Consider the following 21,351-nt stretch of genomic DNA (forward strand, 5'->3'; position numbering starts at 1 on the left):
TAATAACAACAATACTAATGATCCTAATCGTAATAATACCTATATTAGTTGTTAATAATTGTAATAATAATGATAACTAATTCTAAAATGACAAATTTTATAATCATAAATATATTACTAATGTTAATAATAATAAATAAAGTACTAATGTTATTAATAATAAATAAAGTTATATTACCTATAATCATGATAATCATAATAATTATAATACTAAATAATAATTAGTAATAATAACATTAATAAATATTAACAATAATAATGATAACAATATTATTAATAATAAGAATAATAACATTAATACTAATAATAATGGAAAAAGAAGTAAGGGTGTATACCCCTAAATTCGTTGTCTAAAAAGAATTGCTCCTTATGAGACTCGAACCTTCGACCTCTCGTTACCCGACACCACCCTCTAACCATCCCGCTGCTTTTACTTTTCTGTTATAATCTATAAACCATATTTATTTAACCCGTTCCTGTAGTTCATCTTCTTCTTATCTTTCTTATTACGACATCATCATCATCTAATCATTAACCCTATTCGCCTTGTTATCTCAGAAACCATTATCATCATCATGTATCATGGTCACGGATTCCTATCATCATCATCTCGTATCTTCGTTAATCATCACAGTTCACCATCAATCATCATCACATACATCATTACTTCGCCTTCTTCATCCTCTTATTAAATTTCGCAGAACCATCATCATCAATCTTTTATTCCCTTCATCAACAACTTTCGTTTATAATAATAGAATTAATCGGGTGTACGGCAGCATGAAGTAAGCTATACAGCAACAATACATTTTTCTTTTAAATAAAGGTTCGTGGTGTTTGCAAAACAGTAAAATGGTCTGTGGCTTACAGAAACAATAGTGTCGTTTTGTTTTTGAATGGAAAATAGAATAGGTGGCAGTTAGCAGGTTGGCTTCGATGGGAAACAGAAAGGTCGAATAGTGCTAGGTTTCGTTGATATTCTATCTTTATCATAATCACATATCATCACCAATATCTTTTGTTACCAAGTTAGAAACAGAAGCAGGTTTGGGATTACGCGTAACGTGTATTATTCTACGCGATTCACGTATTCTTGTGACCAATTACTGTTCCATCATCATCTTCACGTTACCCAGTTACTGTTCATCATCATCTTCTTCATCATTCTTTTTCATTTTCGTTTTCTTTATCTCCTCATTCACCATTATAGCGAGTGGATGATGATTCGATCAGAAATAGAATTTGTATTCACGATTGAGATTCAGGAGAGAGAAAGAGGATGAGAGAGAGGTGGCGTATAGTGGTGGTTGTCTGAGTAGTGGTGTTGTTAGGCTCGAATGGGTTTGTGATGGTGAGAGTTCCACGATGAAGGTGGATTGAGATGATGGCGTGGTGTTGTTGGTTACTCAACGAAGAATCAAGATGATGTTTAAGGTGATGGTGATGTATAACTCACGATGGTTTGTGGTGGCGGTGGTCTTCATGGTGGTGAACGGTTGTGCTGGTGGGGTGGCCGATGGTTGTGGTGGTTAACCGGAGATGATGATCGATATCACAATATAAACGACGATGAAGGGGATCCATTGTCTGTATATGTGTACGCATTTGTGTGTGTATATATATATATATATATATATATATATATATATATATATATATATATATATATATATATATAAGATATATATGTAATTATAGATTTAATAATAATAAGAAAGTAATATTAAAATATTAATACTCTTATCATATGAATTCAATAAAGGCATAAAACATGTGAGTGTACAGTTACCAGTCCATTATTATGCCGACAGTTTTCAAGGAGTGGGTATATCGTGTCCATTGCTAAACAGTTAACGTATAAAGTTGCTCCTAATGATCCCAAATTTTTAGATTAACTATATATAATTATTTCACTCATTAACTGTTTGAAACCTGGTCAAAAAGATTCGGTAATTCTTTATTTTCTGTACCAATTTATATGTACGGAGTACTAATATTTAATCTTAAAAGAGTAAAAATATTTTTGACAAATCTAAAATCTTAGTAATCAATTTACAGTTCAACTTTTATATCAATCCTTCATGGACATGTACAATATCTATTTTAAAACTAACAAATCGTCAACCGAGTGCTACTGACGTTTACTAATTAGACTCGAAATCATTTATTTTTAATATATTCTCTTTTTATATATAAAGAGTTTTAAATAGCAAGTTTAACTACTGAATAACTATATCATATATCCTTAAACCATTGAATTTAATATAATTTATATATTTACAAGTAATATTTATATATATAAATATATATCTATATATTTATAATAATAGTTTTCATTACATCACATGTTATTTTTCATATTTATTTTCAACAATTAATTTATATATTATTTCAAATAATAATAATTTCAAATTAATGTATATGTATCTATTTATATATAGTTGTTCGTGAATCGTCGAGAATGGTCGAAGGTCAATTGTATATACAAAACAGTTCAAGTTTTTAAGACTCAACATTACAGAATTGGCTTATCGTGTCGGAAACATATAAAGATTAATTTTAATTTGGTCGGAAATTCCCGGGTCGTCACATATTTTAGTGTCAAATTTATATTAGAGTAATGTAATTAGAAAATGACTTAAATATTATTTTCTCGAATTTATATGGGTTGGAGGGTTCAAGCCTCAGAACACTTGGATTCTCGAAATTCTTGCAATGTATAAGATGGAAAATAATTATTGAAATATTTTCACTTATGCATTAGTTTGTCTGTTTGTTCAAGTGATTTAATAAATCAATGATTACACTAAAATTGAGGGCGTATTTGTTGGTGATTATAGTGTCATCTAACAATTATTTAGTTAGTTATGAATAATTGAAAGCAAGGGTTACATAGCTGTGTTCTATAACGGGTTCGAAGAGTATGTAGTGCATGTCCGTAAAACTAAACTCGATACTGTTACAAAAATAGCGGCGGTCAAGAGGTCACACCCCCTTATAGGGTCTGTATACCCAAAGTTTCTAACTAGTGATTTGCATTTCTGTTAAGTATCAAAAAATTTGGCTAACGGGTATAGATCCTCACTACCTCGTATTAGTATTAGTATATGTATTCAAACAAGAATTTTTAAACTCAGTATACCTGGATTTCTCAAATTTGGTTTTGTCTATTTCACCTTAACCGGATTTTGAGAAGTCAGATTTAGGGTGAGATGGACAAACCCGGATTTATAAAATCTAGGTATATTAAGTTTACAAAATTCTTGTTTGAACATATATATATATATATATATATATATATATATATATATATATATATATATATATATATATATATATATATACTAAATGGCATGCTAACCTGTGCCGTATACACAGCGAAAAACAGCAAACACCCACACACTTTTCAAAAAAACCCCTTCATCTATTGTTCAATATGCAAATTCATCAGGGTAAAAAACGTAAAATTATTAATTTATTAAAAAAACATAAATAAACACCACCCGAATTTTAAACGGGCCGTATCTCCTTCCTCGACGCGAGTTAAATTTTTACGTCATCGCTGTTCAGCTCGAAATAATTTTACGAACACAACGCAACTTGCTACACGCGAAACGGGCGTTTTTTTTAAAACGCTCAATATTTCGACCTACCTTCCATATATACCCAACCTTCACAAACGCGCTTTTAATTTCGTAAGTGCATAATGCGATGTTAAATATGAGTATGTAATCCGAAAGACCCGCCGCAACGCGTAGGTCGATCCGAATCTTGTTAATTCAACAAAAAGGGTGATAGGGATTTATACCCCTTGGTCAAATTTTTCGTTAAGTATTTAGATGGTTATTTACATACTTCTAAACTTCTAACTAATCCAACACTTGTAATTTGTCGACTATTTGTTCCAATTCGTCACCCCTTATGTCACGTCACGTTTTCATGTGACATTATGGTACCATATTAATATTAATATTAATATTAATATTATAACTAACAAATGCTTCTGATTTGGTAGATTGAGGTTGAATATTTGTTCCTATGAAATCCTAGTTTCAAGCGACAATGTAACATTATGGTACCATATTAATATTAATTAATATTATAGTTAAAGATGCTTCTAATTTGGTAGATTAAAGTTAACTATCTGTCCCTATAAAATCCCTTCCTCCTAGTTTCGATCAATACAAGTAGATTGAGGCTGATCATGGCTCTACTGGTGTCTAGTTGGTCTAATGGAGTTCAATCTGTTCCCGAAAATTATGTAATGCCACCTGAAAGAAGACCTGGCGATTTCATAAAAGTTTGCAACGAGATTCCAATAATCAACCTTCAAGATGATCGGTCTGAAATCGTACAACAAATTCTACAAGCTTGTAAACAATTTGGTCTATTTCAGGTATCAATTTTTCAAATTTTCGTACATCTCCAAATTTTCGTATGTTTACGTTTTCAAGACTTATGAAGATAATCAAATTATATAGGTGATTAATCATGTAGTTTCGGATGAGATGATGGCTGGTATGAGAGTTTTGTACAATGAGTTTTTTAACATGTCTATTTTGGAAAAATCAAGTTTATATTCTGAGACTTTCGGCGAGGGATGTAAACTTTCTACGGGCGGTTTTGATTACATGGAGGAGGATGTTCATTTGTGGAAAGACACTCTGAAACATGCATGTAATCCTTTAGAAGAACATGTACCATCTTGGCCAGACAAACCAGCTAGATACATGTAATATTAATTGTACATGATCGGAAGATAGTGTATCCGAAAGGGGTTCCCACCGATTAAAAAAAAACACTAAAAAAAAAAAAAATTCTTTTTTGACTAAAAATGAAGGCTTTTTATTGTTTACCGAGTGCCATTAGTACTTTTGTATATATGTACATATATATATGTAAATATGTATATGTATTATAGTACTTTGTATAACATTTACTACAATGATAATTTTTTCAGGGATGAGGTAGGGAGATATGCGAAGGAAGTTCGAAAAATGGGATTGAATATTTTGGATTTGATTACCGAAGGACTCGGACTCAGCATTGGGTACTTTAACGAGATGACTGAATATCAGTTGATGGCGGTTAACCACTACCCAACATGCCCTGCCCAAGTTTAGCCATGGGCATAGATGCTCATACTGACGCTAACCTCATAACCTTCCTTCAACAAGATCAATTTGGGCTACAAATACAAAAGGATGGGATATGGATGGGTATTGACCCCATTCCAAATGCTTTTGTAGTCAACCTTGGCTACTCAATTGAGGTAGCACCTATTATAACTCACTCATTTTCCTCCCTTCCCTTCCCTTCCCTTTTTATCTATATAAAGTATAGGAATTAAAATAGATCAAATGATTTAGACGTGTTACAATTGTATCAGACACAACTATATCCGTTTGAGAGATTCAACCGATTTACGTTTATCTTTCTGACACTTAATGTTCGGCTTAACAACTACACCAACAACCGTGAAACGATTAAACAAACCCTAATGCCGTTCATCAGCTATTGAGTAATACCCGTAGTATATTGTAGGATTAATGTGCAAGGTACAACATATAACTATATGGCCAACTTCATTTGAGCCTTCGGGGTCACACACATATACACCGAGACGTCAAATAAAATATATATATGATGTATATATACTACTCAAGTAACAAAATAGTAAATCGAAATTAATTCATTTACTATTCATATGAATAGTAAATGAAACGAAATTAATTAATTTACTATTCACATGAAAGCGACATCATAGAAATTATTAATTATAAGTTATATAACATACCCCTAAAGTATTTGAGAAATACGACTTTTTAAAATAAAATCAAATTTTGGGAATCTAAATATAGATAGAAACAAAATAACATTGTATGCGTTTTGTTTCACGGAATTCACAATTCAATGTTTACTTTTACACATATATTATAAATATAAGCATTGATCGGTTTTTGGAAGAGTAAGTCAGACAAAAAGAAAAGGAAACACATACATCGCAAATCAAATGAACCCTTTTTATCTCATCCTTGGCTCTTTAATTCGTGAAATTAATTAGCATGAAGAGATGCTTAAGTGCTCTTGCAAACAAGAGTTATACAGAGTATTATATATTGTTTTATTATAATAATTTGATAATTATAATAAGTTACTTGGGTTTGAACTAGCATCCATTAACGGTCGTTTGAAGTGTAGTGTGGACTATCCTAAGAGACAGTCATATTTTTGATCGTAGGTTTCTCTCCTTCAATCAGTTTCTTCAAGAAAGGTATATCGTTTACTCACTTTGTGAATTACATATTTTGACAATTATTAGTGGTGTAACTGGATCTCATTGAGATAAATTAATCGTGTGCATGTTTCATTAAATATATGAATATTTAATCTTGTAAATATTTTATGAAATATTAAAAGATTAAAATATATATATATATATATATATATATATATATATATATATATATATATATATATATATATATATATATATATATATATATATATATATATATATACGTTTGATGCCTTTATAATTGACTGATTGTTATAATCAGCAGTATGAAATCTGCATTTCAGTTCTGCAAAAAGCAAAATATATTTGCTAACCCACAACCACCTAGATAACAATACAAAATCGAGATTCGTGTCTGTAACACCCCATTTTTCCCCGTACATGACTTATAGGTGTATAGTGTACGTACGATAGGCGTATGAAGGGTTTGGGACATGTTCGGGTGTTAAAGTCTTGTGTATGAGACAAGGAGTCAGATCACGCCTTGTGTCGCGGCGCGACAAAGGAGGCCGCGGCGCGGCAAACAACTGAAATCTGGATCAGAAGTTGGACAAAAAGTGATCCCAGAACTAGTCAAATGTCGCGGCGCGACAAATTAGGCCGCGGCGCGGCATTCTGGGCAAACTGGTGCCGGATTCTTGTAAATTTAAATGAAGTTCAAGGGCATTTTGGTCTTTTCACGATTGAATCAGATTTGAGGCTTTAACCTCATCCACCCATTCATTTCCTTATTTTCTTTTATCTTTTCTTTTCATTTTCTCTCAAGAAAACTCAAACACCCAAGTGATTCAAGTGGAATTTTGGAAAGGAAGAAGCGGGTTTTGATCTTTGGCGTAGTCGACAAGTGTGTTCTCCTCGTTCCTAGCTACACGGTGATACTAGTGGTAAGCTCTAACTTTGAATTTCGTTTTTGTGTTCATCATTCAATTTGGGGCTTTTGATTGTATGATTCATAGGTGAAACCCATTTAGTTGTTAATTGGAGATTAACACCAATATTCGGGTTTATTGTTGTTATTGGCGGGTTTTGGGTTTGGTGTGCAAGTTTATGCTTGTAAGACTTGCAATGGGTGTAATCACTAATATTTAGTGATTATTGAGGTGTTGGAAGAGATTAGGTTTCTTTTGGTTGACTAATTTTGACTAGAGTCAAAATTAGGGTTTTGGTGATGATTATGACCCGATTGTGAATTAATAAGGTTTATAGACTTAAAATGGATTAAGTTGAAGTATTAAACCGAGTTAAACATGTTTTGGTGTCAAAACTTGTAAATGGTGAGATTTTGACTTAATGGGTCAAAAATTAGGGTTTTGGTGTCAAAATGGGTAAGACACGTGTTTAACACTTGTGTTCGAGTTTAATTGGCATATTAGGACCATTGTCACTCGTGTTAGTGATTATTGGTTAGTTTGGGCACGGTTTGTGCTTGGAGCTGCAATTGGGTCGTAATTGCACTAAGTGTCGAATTGGGTTGGTTTGTAAATCCATCCTAATTGTGTTGTGGTATTTATGATTATGGAATAGGTACTTTCCATTGACGAGTTGCGGATTACTTGGAAGCATTCATCAAGATGACAAGGTGAGTGTTAATATCCTATATGCATATGTATGTGTAGGATGGGTGCGGGTCGGGTGAAGTGGTTCTCGGTTATAGAGCTCACTTCACATATAGGTGGATTGATGGACTTGTGTGTAGGTCCAATTGGCACGGTTGTGCGTTTTGGTTGACCATCTTTGACGAGGTGCACAACTTGCGTGTACTCTATCACATGGGCTTGTGATGTGGATTATATAACCCCAATGGCGAATGGTTAATATTGTGAGTGGAATAATTATGCGTGAACGTATATAATGTATTTATTTGTGTGGTATGAATGTGGAAGTGTCGCGGTGTTCAAGACACCACATTCTAGGTAACGAGTAGTATTGTTGCGGTGTTTAAGACACTACTCCTTGTGTAATTGACTTGTGGGATTGTCGCGGTGTTTAAGACACCACAATGTCGTGAGAGTTGAAGTGTCGCGGTGTTCAAGACACCACTCATTGTATTGAATGAAGTGTGGGTTCGTCGCGGTGTTTAAGACGCCACATTGTTGTAAGGGTGAGTTAGTCGCGGTGTTTAAGACATCACCCGGGGGATTAGTGATTACGCGGTGTTTAAGTAACGCTAATGGATGTTACGAACTCCGACGGTCTCTTACGAGTATCGTTCCCTTGTACGATTGGTTAACCATGGTTATTGTGTTGTAAGCGTAAGCAAATTATGTTATTCGAGAGATATATACATATATATATTGTATACATATAATGTTGTATTGTCGTGTTGTAGCTAACCCTCCGGGTGTAGCTTATTGGCATTGTTCACATCGTTGTTGGCAAACTTATATTTTGTTGATGTATCTTTAGTTCATTGCTTAGTGATCTTACGGTATGCTTAGACTAGCTTGCCTTTATGTTTGGATGCTCCGGTATGCGGTATTTGCTATTTTGTGGCGTGTCCATTTTATGCATATATATGTATGTAGTATATTCTCACTCACTAAGCGTTAGCTTACCCTCTCGTTGTTGATATTTTTATAGGTTCGCATGCTTGGCGTCTCGGGTAAGCTTGGGAATTAGAGATCTCGGCTAGGTTGCTTTAGAAGATCTTGCTTTTGGACTCGATTAGGATTTGGGTAGCGTAGTCCCAAATCACCATGCTCGGTTTTGTGTAAACGTAACTAGTCGGGTCATAATGATTATAACCGGTTTACGATTTAATTAATGAACCATTGTATTAAGGAGTTTAAATCATTAATGTATGTTTTAAGTTCGATGAACTTACTTTGATAACAAATACGTTTTGGAATATGTGTAACGGGACCTAAAGTATTATTTAACGCGTATTAAAAGGAAAAAATTTTATGGGCCGGTTTTAATACGGGTTGGGTTGTTTCAAGTGGTATCAGAGCATGGTCTAAGGGATTTAGGTGACTTGAGATAGGTGCCTAGACTTAGACTTTTGTGTGTGCTTAATTTGTTGCGGGACATGTAGGAGTACGGGTCGGAATGGGTTCTAGCTAGTGCCTTGTTTATAGGTTGACTAACGTTTGTATTAGTAATGCGAATATTATTAATATGCTATTGTGATGTGATAATAATTCTCGCGTGTGTTTATATCGCGTAGAATTTTGTTTGTGTTTGCATATATCATCGAGCGAGACGGTTGTTGTACTAACGAGCCGATACAGCGTGTATGCGTAATAAGGACTTGCAAACCTTATTACGGGTGCAAATCGTGTCTAGCAAGTGATGTACGACAAATGTTTAGCAAGATGGGGCGGTGTTGTGCGTGTGATTTACACATTCGTGGTCTAACCGCTTTGTATTCCTTAGAATGGCGACGGAAATGGGATCGAGACGAACGACGCTGAGTTTAACGCTAGAGTTGCGGCCGCCGTTACGGAGCAAATGAGTGCGTTTCGAGAAGAAATGGATAGGAAGTATTCCGAATTTCGAAATGGTGGAGAAATGGAGCATTGTCTTAAGAGCTTCATGAGGACTAAACCTCCGATGTATGACGGGAAACCGGATCATTTAGTAAGCACAACTTGGATCTCGGATGTTGAAGGGTGTTTTCGTACTATTGAATGCCCTCTCGAGAAAAAGACAAGACTCGCTACTAGTTTATTGCGGGGTAGGGTGAAGGATTGGTTGGATGGTAAGATTGATCTTGTCGGTGGTGAGCCGTTTATGGCATTATCGTGGGACGATTTTAAGAAGGAATTCTTCGAGGAGTTCCGGACTTCGGCCGACTTGTCGGAATTGCGTGATGAGTTGCGAAACTTGCAACAGGGATCTATGGATTTGAATACTCTCAAGACGACCTTTATGGCGAAGACTCGTTTTTGCCCGGAGTATTTAGGGAATGATCGGTTGTTGATGGAGGATTTCTATCGAACCTTGAATGATGACTTGAAGAATAAGATTAGCCGGGGTCACGCGAAATCATTTGCGGAATTTTTCGCCGTGGCTAGAGGTTTCGAGTCGTATTCACGATCAAAGAAGGGTGAACCCTCGAGCGAGAGAAGGGTTGTTTCGCATGGTGCTCCGAGTAAGAGGACTAAGGGTCCGAGTGTGAGCACGGGTGGTACACGGACGGGTATATTGGATTCTAGTGCATCTAGATGTTACAATTGTGGCATAAGGGGTCACAAGTCGTGGGAATGTTCGGCACCAAAAGGCGATGGCATGGTGTGCTTCAATTGCCAAGAAGAAGGACATCGTAAGTCGGAATGTCCCAAGTTAGCGGGGACGGGGCCGGCAAGGAGACGTTAAGGTACGTTTCGTTTTAATAAATATGTCTTTTGATTATTTATTAAGTGCCGTTTGAAGTTGAGTTTATTAAATGCATTGTGTTGTGCATGTTATTGATATGGGTGACGTCCCTAATGGAAGTACCCTATGACGACGTTTTGATTGACGGGCGAAGGGCGTAAGACTTGGTGTAACCAAGCATTCCTTGATATTTGTAAAATGTTTCTACCAAGCCATGGAAATGGGTTGGTGTTCGGTTGTTAAGCGCGTGTTCGCTTTTGTGTTGAGGTCGATGAACCGTGAGGTTCGACGGGTGGGCTGAAACCCTTGAGATCGAGTGTTTTGAATCTCGATGTATGTTGGTAATGGAGTCTTTATGACGCGACATTAGGTGCCTCTTTTATACCTACTAGCGTGGTGTTCGACTCCGATTATGTTGCGGTTACATTGTACTTAAGGTACCGAAGTGAAATCCTTAGGTACATGAGTGACTAGGTGTAATTTGACAAACTAAAGCAATTGGATGATTGCGAAGGTATGGTTTGTGTAATCGTGGTACACTTTTTGCTCGAAGTGTTTAAGGATTGATTGAAATCCTTTGTGTGCTCAAGGCTGGAGCAAGATATGGTGACGGGTCGTGTGAGCCCAATCTTTGTAAAGTCTACCTTAGGTAGCATTGTACGGTTGTACGAGTTGTGGATATGGGACGTAGTTCCAAATGGGGGAGCTACACTCCCGCACGAGGAAGTTTTAGTGTGAGATTTCGGATGATGCTTTTGGTAGATCCGGAAAATGTTGTCGAGACCTGATTTTGGTCGGTTTGTGGTAGATTACAATTTCGGATAAATTGTACTTATGGTTTGGATTTGAATTATCACCGAGGTGGTAATGTGGTAAATCTCGATTGAGAGATAATGGACGTGTTTGGCGAGCAAGGTGAAATCCTTCGGTTAAGGGAGGTGTGTGTCGGATTCTCTTCTAGAGAATAATTGTTTTGTGCCTATGTTTGATATAGGTGGTTCTTGCTCGTGTATGTGAATGGTTAGTGGTATCCGTTAGGATTCACTATGGCGTAGCAGAGCGCGATGTTACGCTACTCGTCGTTCGAGGCCAAAAGGGCGTTGATTGATGAAGCATGACTTTCGGGTCCGCTGACTTCATCATGGTATTGGTGATTGATGAAGCATGACCTTTAGGGTCCGCTGAATTCATCATGGGAGTATGCGATTGGTGGAGCATGACTTTCGGAGTCCGCTGACTTCATCCGGTGTTGAGATTGGTGAAGCATGACCTTCGGGGTCCGCTGACTTCATCATGGGATTATTGATTGGTGAAGCATGATATTCGGGTTCGCTAACTTCATCATGGTAGTGAATCGCGTGTAGTTCGGATTCACTAAGGCGCGTGTGTTTTCGGCCAGCCTTCGTGTTGTGTGATCTGTCGGTTGTTTTATACACCGATGGTGGGGTCGTAAGGACCGTGATGTTGATCTGTTGGTTGTTTTATACACCAATGGTGGGGTCGTAAGGACCGTGTTGTGTGATCGATCGGGTGTTTTTATACGCCGATGGTGGGGTCGCGAGGACCATGTGGTATGATTAGTGATGCGATAGCCGTGTTTCGCTCACGTGTTGTTACGGGTGTGACAAAAGTCGATTTTGTACACCTTGGGATCTAGCGTTGCCATGATCGTTTTGGGCGCTATCGGTTGTAGCCGTCTGATTTTGATGTTACGGTAGTTGGGTGTGGGTCGTATTGCGCACTACAAGGGATGTTAAGTGGTGAGTGTTATCCGTAAGGATTCGCTTTATTTAGGTCTTCTTCGATTTGATGGTTGACCTTACCTTGGTTTGCGGTTGTTACTAGCGATGTACTTGGTATGGTACGCGAGGAGTTGAAATCTCGGTACGAGAATGGTTGGGTTTTCCCGATGTGAGGGTTTGAGTTGGTGCTAGTGCTCGGAATTGTGTAATGTGATAAATCGCGGATGACGAATTTGTCGTTAAGGGTAACACTTTGAGGAGAATTGTCTAAGGGATCGTTGTAGACTTCGGTTGTTGCGGGTATTGTACGTCTCGGGATGCGAGCAAGTGTGTGATATGTCATTGGATTAACCTTCGGGTTAGTGAAATTGTGGTAGAAGTCGGTTTGAAATGCATGTTCAAGGACCATTGAGTGTGGGTCCGTTTGGGTTCGTGACTAGGATCACGAGGACGTGATCGATTTTAAGTGGGGGAGAGTTGTAACACCCCGTTTTTCCCCGTACATGACTTATAGGTTTATAGTGTACGTACGATAGGCGTATGAAGGGTTTGGGACATGTTCGGGTGTTAAAGTCTTGTGTATGAGACAAGGAGTCAGATCACGCCTTGTGTCGCGGCGCGACAAAGGAGGCCGCGGCGCGGCAAACAACTGAAATCTGGATCAGAAGTTGGACAAAAAGTGATCCCAGAACTAGTCAAATGTCGCGGCGCGACAAATTAGGCCTCGGCGTGGCATTCTGGGCAAACTGGTGCCGGATTCTTGTAAATTTAAATGAAGTTCAAGGGCATTTTGGTCTTTTCATGATTGAATCAGATTTGAGGCTTTAACCTCATCCACCCATTCATTTCCTTATTTTCTTTTTATCTTTTCTTTTCATTTTCTCTCAAGAAAACTCAAACACCCAAGTGATTCAAGTGGAATTTTGGAAAGGAAGAAGCGGGTTTTGATCTTTGGCGTAGTCAACAAGTGTGTTCTCCTCGTTCCTAGCTACACGGTGATACTAGTGGTAAGCTCTAACTTCGAATTTCGTTTTTGTGTTCATCATTCAATTTGGGGCTTTTGATTGTATGATTCATAGGTGAAACCCATTTAGTTGTTAATTGGAGATTAACACCAATATTCGGGTTTATTGTTGTTATTGGCGGGTTTTGGGTTTGGTGTGCAAGTTTATGCTTGTAAGACTTGCAATGGGTGTAATCACTAATATTTAGTGATTATTGAGGTGTTGGAAGAGATTAGGTTTCTTTTGGTTGACTAATTTTGACTAGAGTCAAAATTAGGGTTTTGGTGATGATTATGACCCGATTGTGAATTAATAAGGTTTATAGACTTAAAATGGATTAAGTTAGAGTATTAAACCGAGTTAAACATGTTTTGGTGTCAAAACTTGTAAATGGTGAGATTTTGACTTAATGGGTCAAAAATTAGGGTTTTGGTGTCAAAATGGGCAAGACACGTGTTTAACACTTGTGTTCGAGTTTAATTGGCATATTAGGACCATTGTCACTCGTGTTAGTGATTATTGGTTAGTTTGGGCACGGTTTGTGCTTGGAGCTGCAATTGGGTCGAAATTGCACTAAGTGTCGAATTGGGTTGGTTTGTAAATCCATCCTAATTGTGTTGTGGTATTTATGATTATGGAATAGGTACTTTCCATTGACGAGTTGCGGATTACTTGGAAGCATTCATCAAGACGACAAGGTGAGTGTTAATATCCTATATGCAAATGTATGTGTAGGATGGGTGCGGGTCGGGTGAAGTGGTTCTCGGTTATAGAGCTCACTTCACATATAGGTGGATTGATGGACTTGTGTGTAGGTCCAATTGGCACGGTTGTGCGTTTTGGTTGACCATCTTTGACGAGGTGCACACCTTGCGTGTACTCTATCACATGGGCGTGTGATGTGGATTATATAACCCCAATGGTGAAGGGTTAATATTGTGAGTGGAATAATTATGCGTGAACGTATATAATGTATTTATTTGTGTGGTATGAATGTGGAAGTGTCGCGGTGTTCAAGACACCACATTCTAGGTAACGAGTAGTATTGTCGCGGTGTTTAAGACACTACTCCTTGTGTAATTGACTTGTGGGATTGTCGCGGTGTTTAAGACACCACAATGTCGTGAGAGTGGAAGTGTCGCGGTGTTCAAGACACCACTCATTGTATTGAATGAAGTGTGGGTTCGTCGCGGTGTTTAAGACGCCACATTGTTGTAAGGGTGAGTTAGTCGCGGTGTTTAAGACATCACCCGGGGGATTAGTGATTAAGCGGTGTTTAAGTAACGCTAATGGATGTTACGAACTCCGACGGTCTCTTACGAGTATCGTTCCCTTGTACGATTGGTTAACCATGGTTATTGTGTTGTAAGCGTAAGCAAATTATGTTATTCGAGAGATATATACATATATATACATATATATATTGTATACATATAATGTTGTGTTGTCGTGTTGTAGCTAACCCTCCGGGTGTAGCTTATTGGCATTGTTCACATCGTTGTTGGCAAACTTATATTTTGTTGATGTATCTTTAGTTCATTGCTTAGTGATCTTAATGTATGCTTAGACTAGCTTGCCTTTATGTTTGGATGCTCCGGTATGCGGTATTTGCTATTTTGTGGCGTGTCCATTTTATGCATATATATGTATGTAGTATATTCTCACTCACTAAGCGTTAGCTTACCCTCTCGTTGTTGATATTTTTATAGGTTCGCATGCTTGGCGGCTCGGGTAAGCTTGGGAATTAGAGATCTCGGCTAGGTTGCTTTAGAAGATCTTGCTTTTGGACTCGATTAGGATTTGGGTAGCGTAGTCCCAAATCACCATGCTCGGTTTTGTGTAAACGTAACTAGTCGGGTCATAATGATTATAACCGGTTTACGATTTAATTAATGAACCATTGTATTAAGGAGTTTAAATCATTAATGTATGTTTTAAGTTCGATGAACTTACTTTGATAACAAATATGTTTTGGAATATGTGTAACGGGACCTAAAGTATTATTTAACGCGTATTAAAAGGAAAAATTTTTATGGGCCGGTTTTAATATGGGTTGGGTTGTTTCAGTGTCAGATGAAAGCCGTATGCTCTTTAGATTTGCTAATTGTGTTTAATATTCATCTAAAATGTCTTTTTTTAACAGCTGGAGCAAACACTGAAAGGATAAAGAACCAGTATAAAGGTTTTTAGAAGCTTTAAATACCTTTGTGCCTCTTAACTAGACGATACGCATGCTTCTGAGCTTCAGCTAAGTGATCTTCAAGTTCAAATATATATCGTTTTAGCTTCTAGTATTCTAGATTTGTTTCTTCCACTGGCTTTTCTTTTCCAAGAACTACATCACTCACTTTAGACTGAACATCCTGTCTCATTATAACATGAGATATATTAATATATAACAGGTTTATGTAATGTTGGTGCAAACATAATTTTTCTTAATAAACACAAATAATCATGAAACTGGAAAAATTAAATATGTAATCTGGTACACACACAAATAAATAAATTGCAACATGTAATAAAAATCAGCGAAAAGAACGGGAAATCACACTTGTAGTTAACCTTCCTAATTAAGTAACTAATCCCAGAAGAAATTACACCTTGAGCCAAATAATTTGACATATATATGGTTATATATATTTTAACTATCCGCTGCATTAATCTGAATTGGTAAAAGTACACACGATTTTCCAACAGTGGTATCAGAGCCGCTTTTACACCATCTTAATTGTCGCGTGATTTTCTTTAGCTTTAGCTTTGTGGTGAATTGGTAAAAGTCGAAACCTTTTTGGTTTTTAAAGTCAACACGGTTGATTTAGACGTAACCTTATGACGCACAAATATGATTGAAAAAATATCACTATTTTAAATTGTAGATTAATTGTTATGGCTTGAATATTTATTATAATTGTTGATTGTTATATTCTATGGTTATACACATGCATTATAACCATGGATAAGCCATATATAGGTTTTAATAATGTAGTTATTAAAATTGTGATTACATACATAGCCCGAAATGCTCCGACCTATGTGTTTGATTATATGTGATTGTTGTGATTTTTGATTACGATAATATTATGTCATGTTGATTATTTATTTTATTAGAAAGTCCATTTTGAAGCCAAAGTTGTATTATATTTATTTTACATTTTCATAGTATTGTATTTAAGTTTATTCTAAATTGTAAAAGTATTAGATTAGTTGTACTTTTCAATTTTAAATAAATGTAATAAGATGAAGATTAAAGATAAAGATGCAACGTGGATTTTAACTTAGAAGATGACGAACATGTCAAGTTGACAACGATGACGTTTGTCAGGTGTCACTTGATTCTTGAATTAAGTGGGAGCTACGATATTACCCTTAGTTTGACCTCTTGATCTCATGTCGGCTCATTGGATCAAGCATAGGATTTTTGGGCTAGGCTGTGTGTGTGTGATGCATGATTGTGTTTTATTTTTCACATTTATATTTAATTATTGATTATAATATATGCTAAATGTTTTTGATGAAAACATTAAATAAAACCGGTAACGAGTTTCAAATATTAAAATTGATGATTTTAAAAAAAGTTAAACTCTAACGAGTTTAAAGTTAAATAATTTTGAGACTTAAATTACATATGTTTTTGATGGAAACATTAAATAAAACTCTAAACGAGTTTCAAAGATTAAAATTGATGGTTTTAAAATAAGTTAAACTCTAACGAGTTTAATGTTAAATTATTTTGAAAGTCAAATAATATATATGGACGACATCTTTTAAAACTGTTTTAAAACGATACACGTTTGTGTGTATATATATATATATATATATATATATATATATATATATATATATATATATATATATATTTTATATCCTATAAATTAAATAACAAATTAGATCAGAAACATAATCGACATATACCATTGGAAATTTTTTTAACTAATAGTGTAGCGAATATTGTGTGCATGCATTATTCGTTGACACAAACTTTTTCCAAAATACCCGTCAAATTTAAGTCATGCCATTCAATAAGCTTGCAAACACTCCTCGTTATTTTTCTGATCTAGTGAGACTAGGCTGAATTATAGCCAAGAGGTGAATTTTTCGATCTAGTGAGACTAGCGTGAATTTTCACTTTTTCCAAATTGGACGACTTAATCGTATTCACGGTGAGATCTGAGTTCGAGGCAATGATGGGACAAACATGTCATTAGATAATAGTGGTTTGTTGGACTACATATATCTTTAGGTCCCATAAAGATCTAAGAGTTATACTTGATGGGATTTAACAAGTTTCATAATACTTAAAACATTTTAAGAATCTAATTAAAGCGGAAGCATGCAAGTATTACCATTTGAAACATGTTAATCTTTAACCAATTTAAAGTTAAATCCCAATTAGGATCAATTTGTGAAGTATACTTACAAACTACAAGCAAGAAAAGAGTTTATACCTACTCCAAGCTTGTTGAGAAGTAATGAAGATGATGATGATGAATGGAGCTCCAAAAGTGTGAAACCTCAAGTTGTAATACCCCAAGTTTATCACCCACACCTTGTACTATGGTTAGGATTTGATAACACTTGAATTTAGCTTGTAAAAAAATTATGCAAACCCTTTCTCATCCTCAAATGTCACGGCCAGAAATGGCAGCTCAAGGAGAGAATAATGCAGAATTTTTGATGTGTATTGCTAGTGTGTTAAGTCTCCAAGAGAACTAGTCAAGTGCATGTATATGGAATGGGGATTGTATTTGACCAAGGAGGAATCTAAGAGCATGTGTATCTCATTCCCTATGCCACTTCCCATTTGTTTTATAAAATAAGTTTTATAAAAGAATTAAATTTTATAAAACTCTTTTATAAAACTTCCATTCCATTTTATATATATACATTTTATTATATAAAACCAATTTATATAAAATGTAATATAAATTAATTAATTATTTAACCTATAAATAATTAAATCCATATTATATAAATTATTCCATAATTTATATATGTACACATCAAGTAATATTCCAGAAAACCATTTTTCTTAAAGTTCAAGTGTCACGTATTAATCAATGATCCAATCGTTAAGATTAAATACGTATAAGGTGTCGGTAAGCTTGTTATTGGGTATGACCCGACTTGGATCAAAACATATTAGCCACGTTAATTTAATATGTCTCTCGGGCATACGAAATACCTTCAATCTCCCACTTGCACGAGAAACATAAGAAATTAATGCAAGTGATGGATACCACCTAACGACCGTCCATCACCCCCAATATGTTATGACTTAGTGCCATTCAATAACATCATCCCTTTCGAGTTCCCATCTCGAATATGAATAGGTGAATCTTTCATTCTATCCTTTCGTCCTAGATGTCATGTTAAATCCAGGAGACACAGAGTGATCACTCTCTTTTAGATTTAACTTTATCAGGCCTTAGACATCTGACTCTCAACGAATAAGAGGGACAAATTCCATCTTGACTACATACGTCTTAAATATATGCCTTGTATTATACCTGAGCTCTTCCTTATGAACTACCATATTTCAAAATAGCGAAGGAAAGAATCAAGGCACAATACATGGTAAATATCCGAACCCAATATGCATCTCAGGTCAGAGGATACAATGACATTCACCTTTACTCAAGATTACATGTGATCAACCACAAAGGCTCCATTGAGTAAATCTTGAGGGCGGGTCTTCCAATATTTGTATCCCACAAATATCTATGAACCTTGGTTGCAACCTTGCCCCACATTCATCCCGTGAATGTATACTGTAACATCCCGCCTTTTTCCGTTTACTTTTTCGTTTAATTATTTATCGTCCGTTATATGTTTATAACACCTCCCGTTAATACGCGTTTTAAATTATCTCGTTTAGGTAATTCACGCACCCGATTAAAACTTGAGGGACCAATCTTGCTATGTGACCAAACTTTTGACTAGGTCAAAGTGGTCAAACCACTCCCATCCATTCATCTTTTCCATTTTCATTTTTCCTTTTCTCTTCATACTTTCCATTTTTCTTTCAATTCTCCAAACAAAAGAATCATCATCTAAATCCAAGCTAACGGGTGTCTCACAAAACAAATTACATATTTGGAATCCTTGCAACTTCCTCTTCGATTCCATACCGATTTCATCAAGTTTGGGTAACTTTCTAAAATCACTAGATTTTGTGTTCTTGATGTTTTTAACTTATAAAGTTGTTAATTAGTGTCTATGGCTCAAGTCTAACATGATTATATGATTTATATGTTCGATTTTGTTATTTGAAGTAACTAGCATGAACATAAACTTTGGTGTGTTTGATTTGGTGATTTGGTTGTTTGAATGATGTTAAATGTTATAAATGCATGTATTAAATGTGTTCCTAACATCACTAGCTTCAATTTGATGTGTAGGTTATTTTAGAAAACTTCATAAACATGATTAGTGATTTTGATGTTGTTGGTTAGGGTTTGATAGAATTGAATGTGAACATTTAATGCATTGAAAGCCATGAATTATTGTTAGTAAGTAGTTAGTTGTATTGTATGCTTGATTATCTACAAAATGGCGTGTTTTATGTATGTATTAAATGCCCGAATCATAAATGTGCACTTGTAAAATTTGAAGCATTAAATGTGTGCATTGATTGATCATTTGATTTGAAAAGTCGATTATTGCAAATAATGTTTTCGGTTGGTGAAATGTGTTTAGTTGGGTTCCTTGTCAAATTAGCTTTCTAACGATATAAGGTGCGAGTTCTAAGTGTTAGCGGTTTGTAAAATATGCTTGAAAGAGTTTTGATTTGGGATTTGAATAATTGAGACTGACCAGGTGCCAGCACACGACCAATGCCACGGCGCGGCAATCCTGGGTCGCGGCGCGACCTAAGCCGTGTCCAGGTTCTGACCTCCTTGGTCAAAATAAGAAAAATGTTTGGCACGCTATGGACCTCCGATTCACATGAGACTTGTTCTAACATGCTTATATATGAATAAAAACCTCAGAAAAATAGTTCGGGACCCGAACCGAACGTGTTGACTTTGACCGACCAAAGTTTGACTTTTTGTCAAACTTAACCAAATGATTATGCAACCTTCCTAACTTGTTTCTATACTTGTATCTTGCATGAAACTTGACAAATTGATTCACATGCTACATAATCGAGTCGTAACGAGCCATATGACTAATTGAACATCTTTGACCTATCGTGTTTACCGTTATTGATACGACCTATTTGTTTAGGTCAAGACTAGTATTATCCTTTGCACACGTTACTTTGTGAAGTACTTTTCATACGTGCACTCAAGATGAGATCATAGTCCCACTTTTACTCTTTTGAACTTACATTTGGGATGAGAAAACATAAACATTTCTTTTTAACTAAGTGAACACAAGTAGAGGAAAACAAACATTCTACATACGAGTTTAGAACAAAATCCTCAATTCGATTATCATTAGTTACTCTTGCGGTGTGTAAGTGTAGGCGTAAACTTATGTTGTATGGCCATATGGGTTTGACAAACCCTCATCTCGGACGGTTTGCTACCGTCTACGGATGAAATATATTTTCGAGAAACAGTGTTGTTCTAGCACTATTAATGGGGTTCAACGGACGGAATGTTAAGCCTTGATAATTGGGTGCTCGTGAATATTAACTTTTAGAATGTACTACTATTTTATCAATGTTGCAAATCTTGTGGTTCGACTTACATTTACTCACTTACTTATTTAAACATATGATTTCACCAACGTTTTCGTTGACAGATTCCCTATGTTTTTCTCAGGTCCTTGATCATTAGGTGATACATGCTTCAGCACATACTTTTTGATACTTGCTTGGATGTCGAGTATACTTGCATATGTGGAGCGTCTTTTGACTACTTTAAACTGTGTCGCACGTGTTTCATTTGTACTTTAAACATCGTTATGTACTAGTTATGGAAACTACTTTTGTAAACTTTGAAACATCCACACTTATGAAATGAATGTGACATATTTTCGGTCA

General features: G+C 35.8%; 1 pseudogene; it reads left to right on the forward strand.

Annotated features, from left to right (window-relative positions):
* Window positions 1-4,204: 4,204 nt before the first annotated feature.
* The window catches only part of LOC139871829 (hyoscyamine 6-dioxygenase-like), an 83,443-nt pseudogene continuing 66,296 nt past the window's right edge, over window positions 4,205-21,351 (forward strand).

The sequence above is a fragment of the Rutidosis leptorrhynchoides genome, chromosome 10 (genome assembly GCF_046630445.1).
Source record: "Rutidosis leptorrhynchoides isolate AG116_Rl617_1_P2 chromosome 10, CSIRO_AGI_Rlap_v1, whole genome shotgun sequence".
NCBI lineage: Eukaryota > Viridiplantae > Streptophyta > Magnoliopsida > Asterales > Asteraceae > Rutidosis > Rutidosis leptorrhynchoides.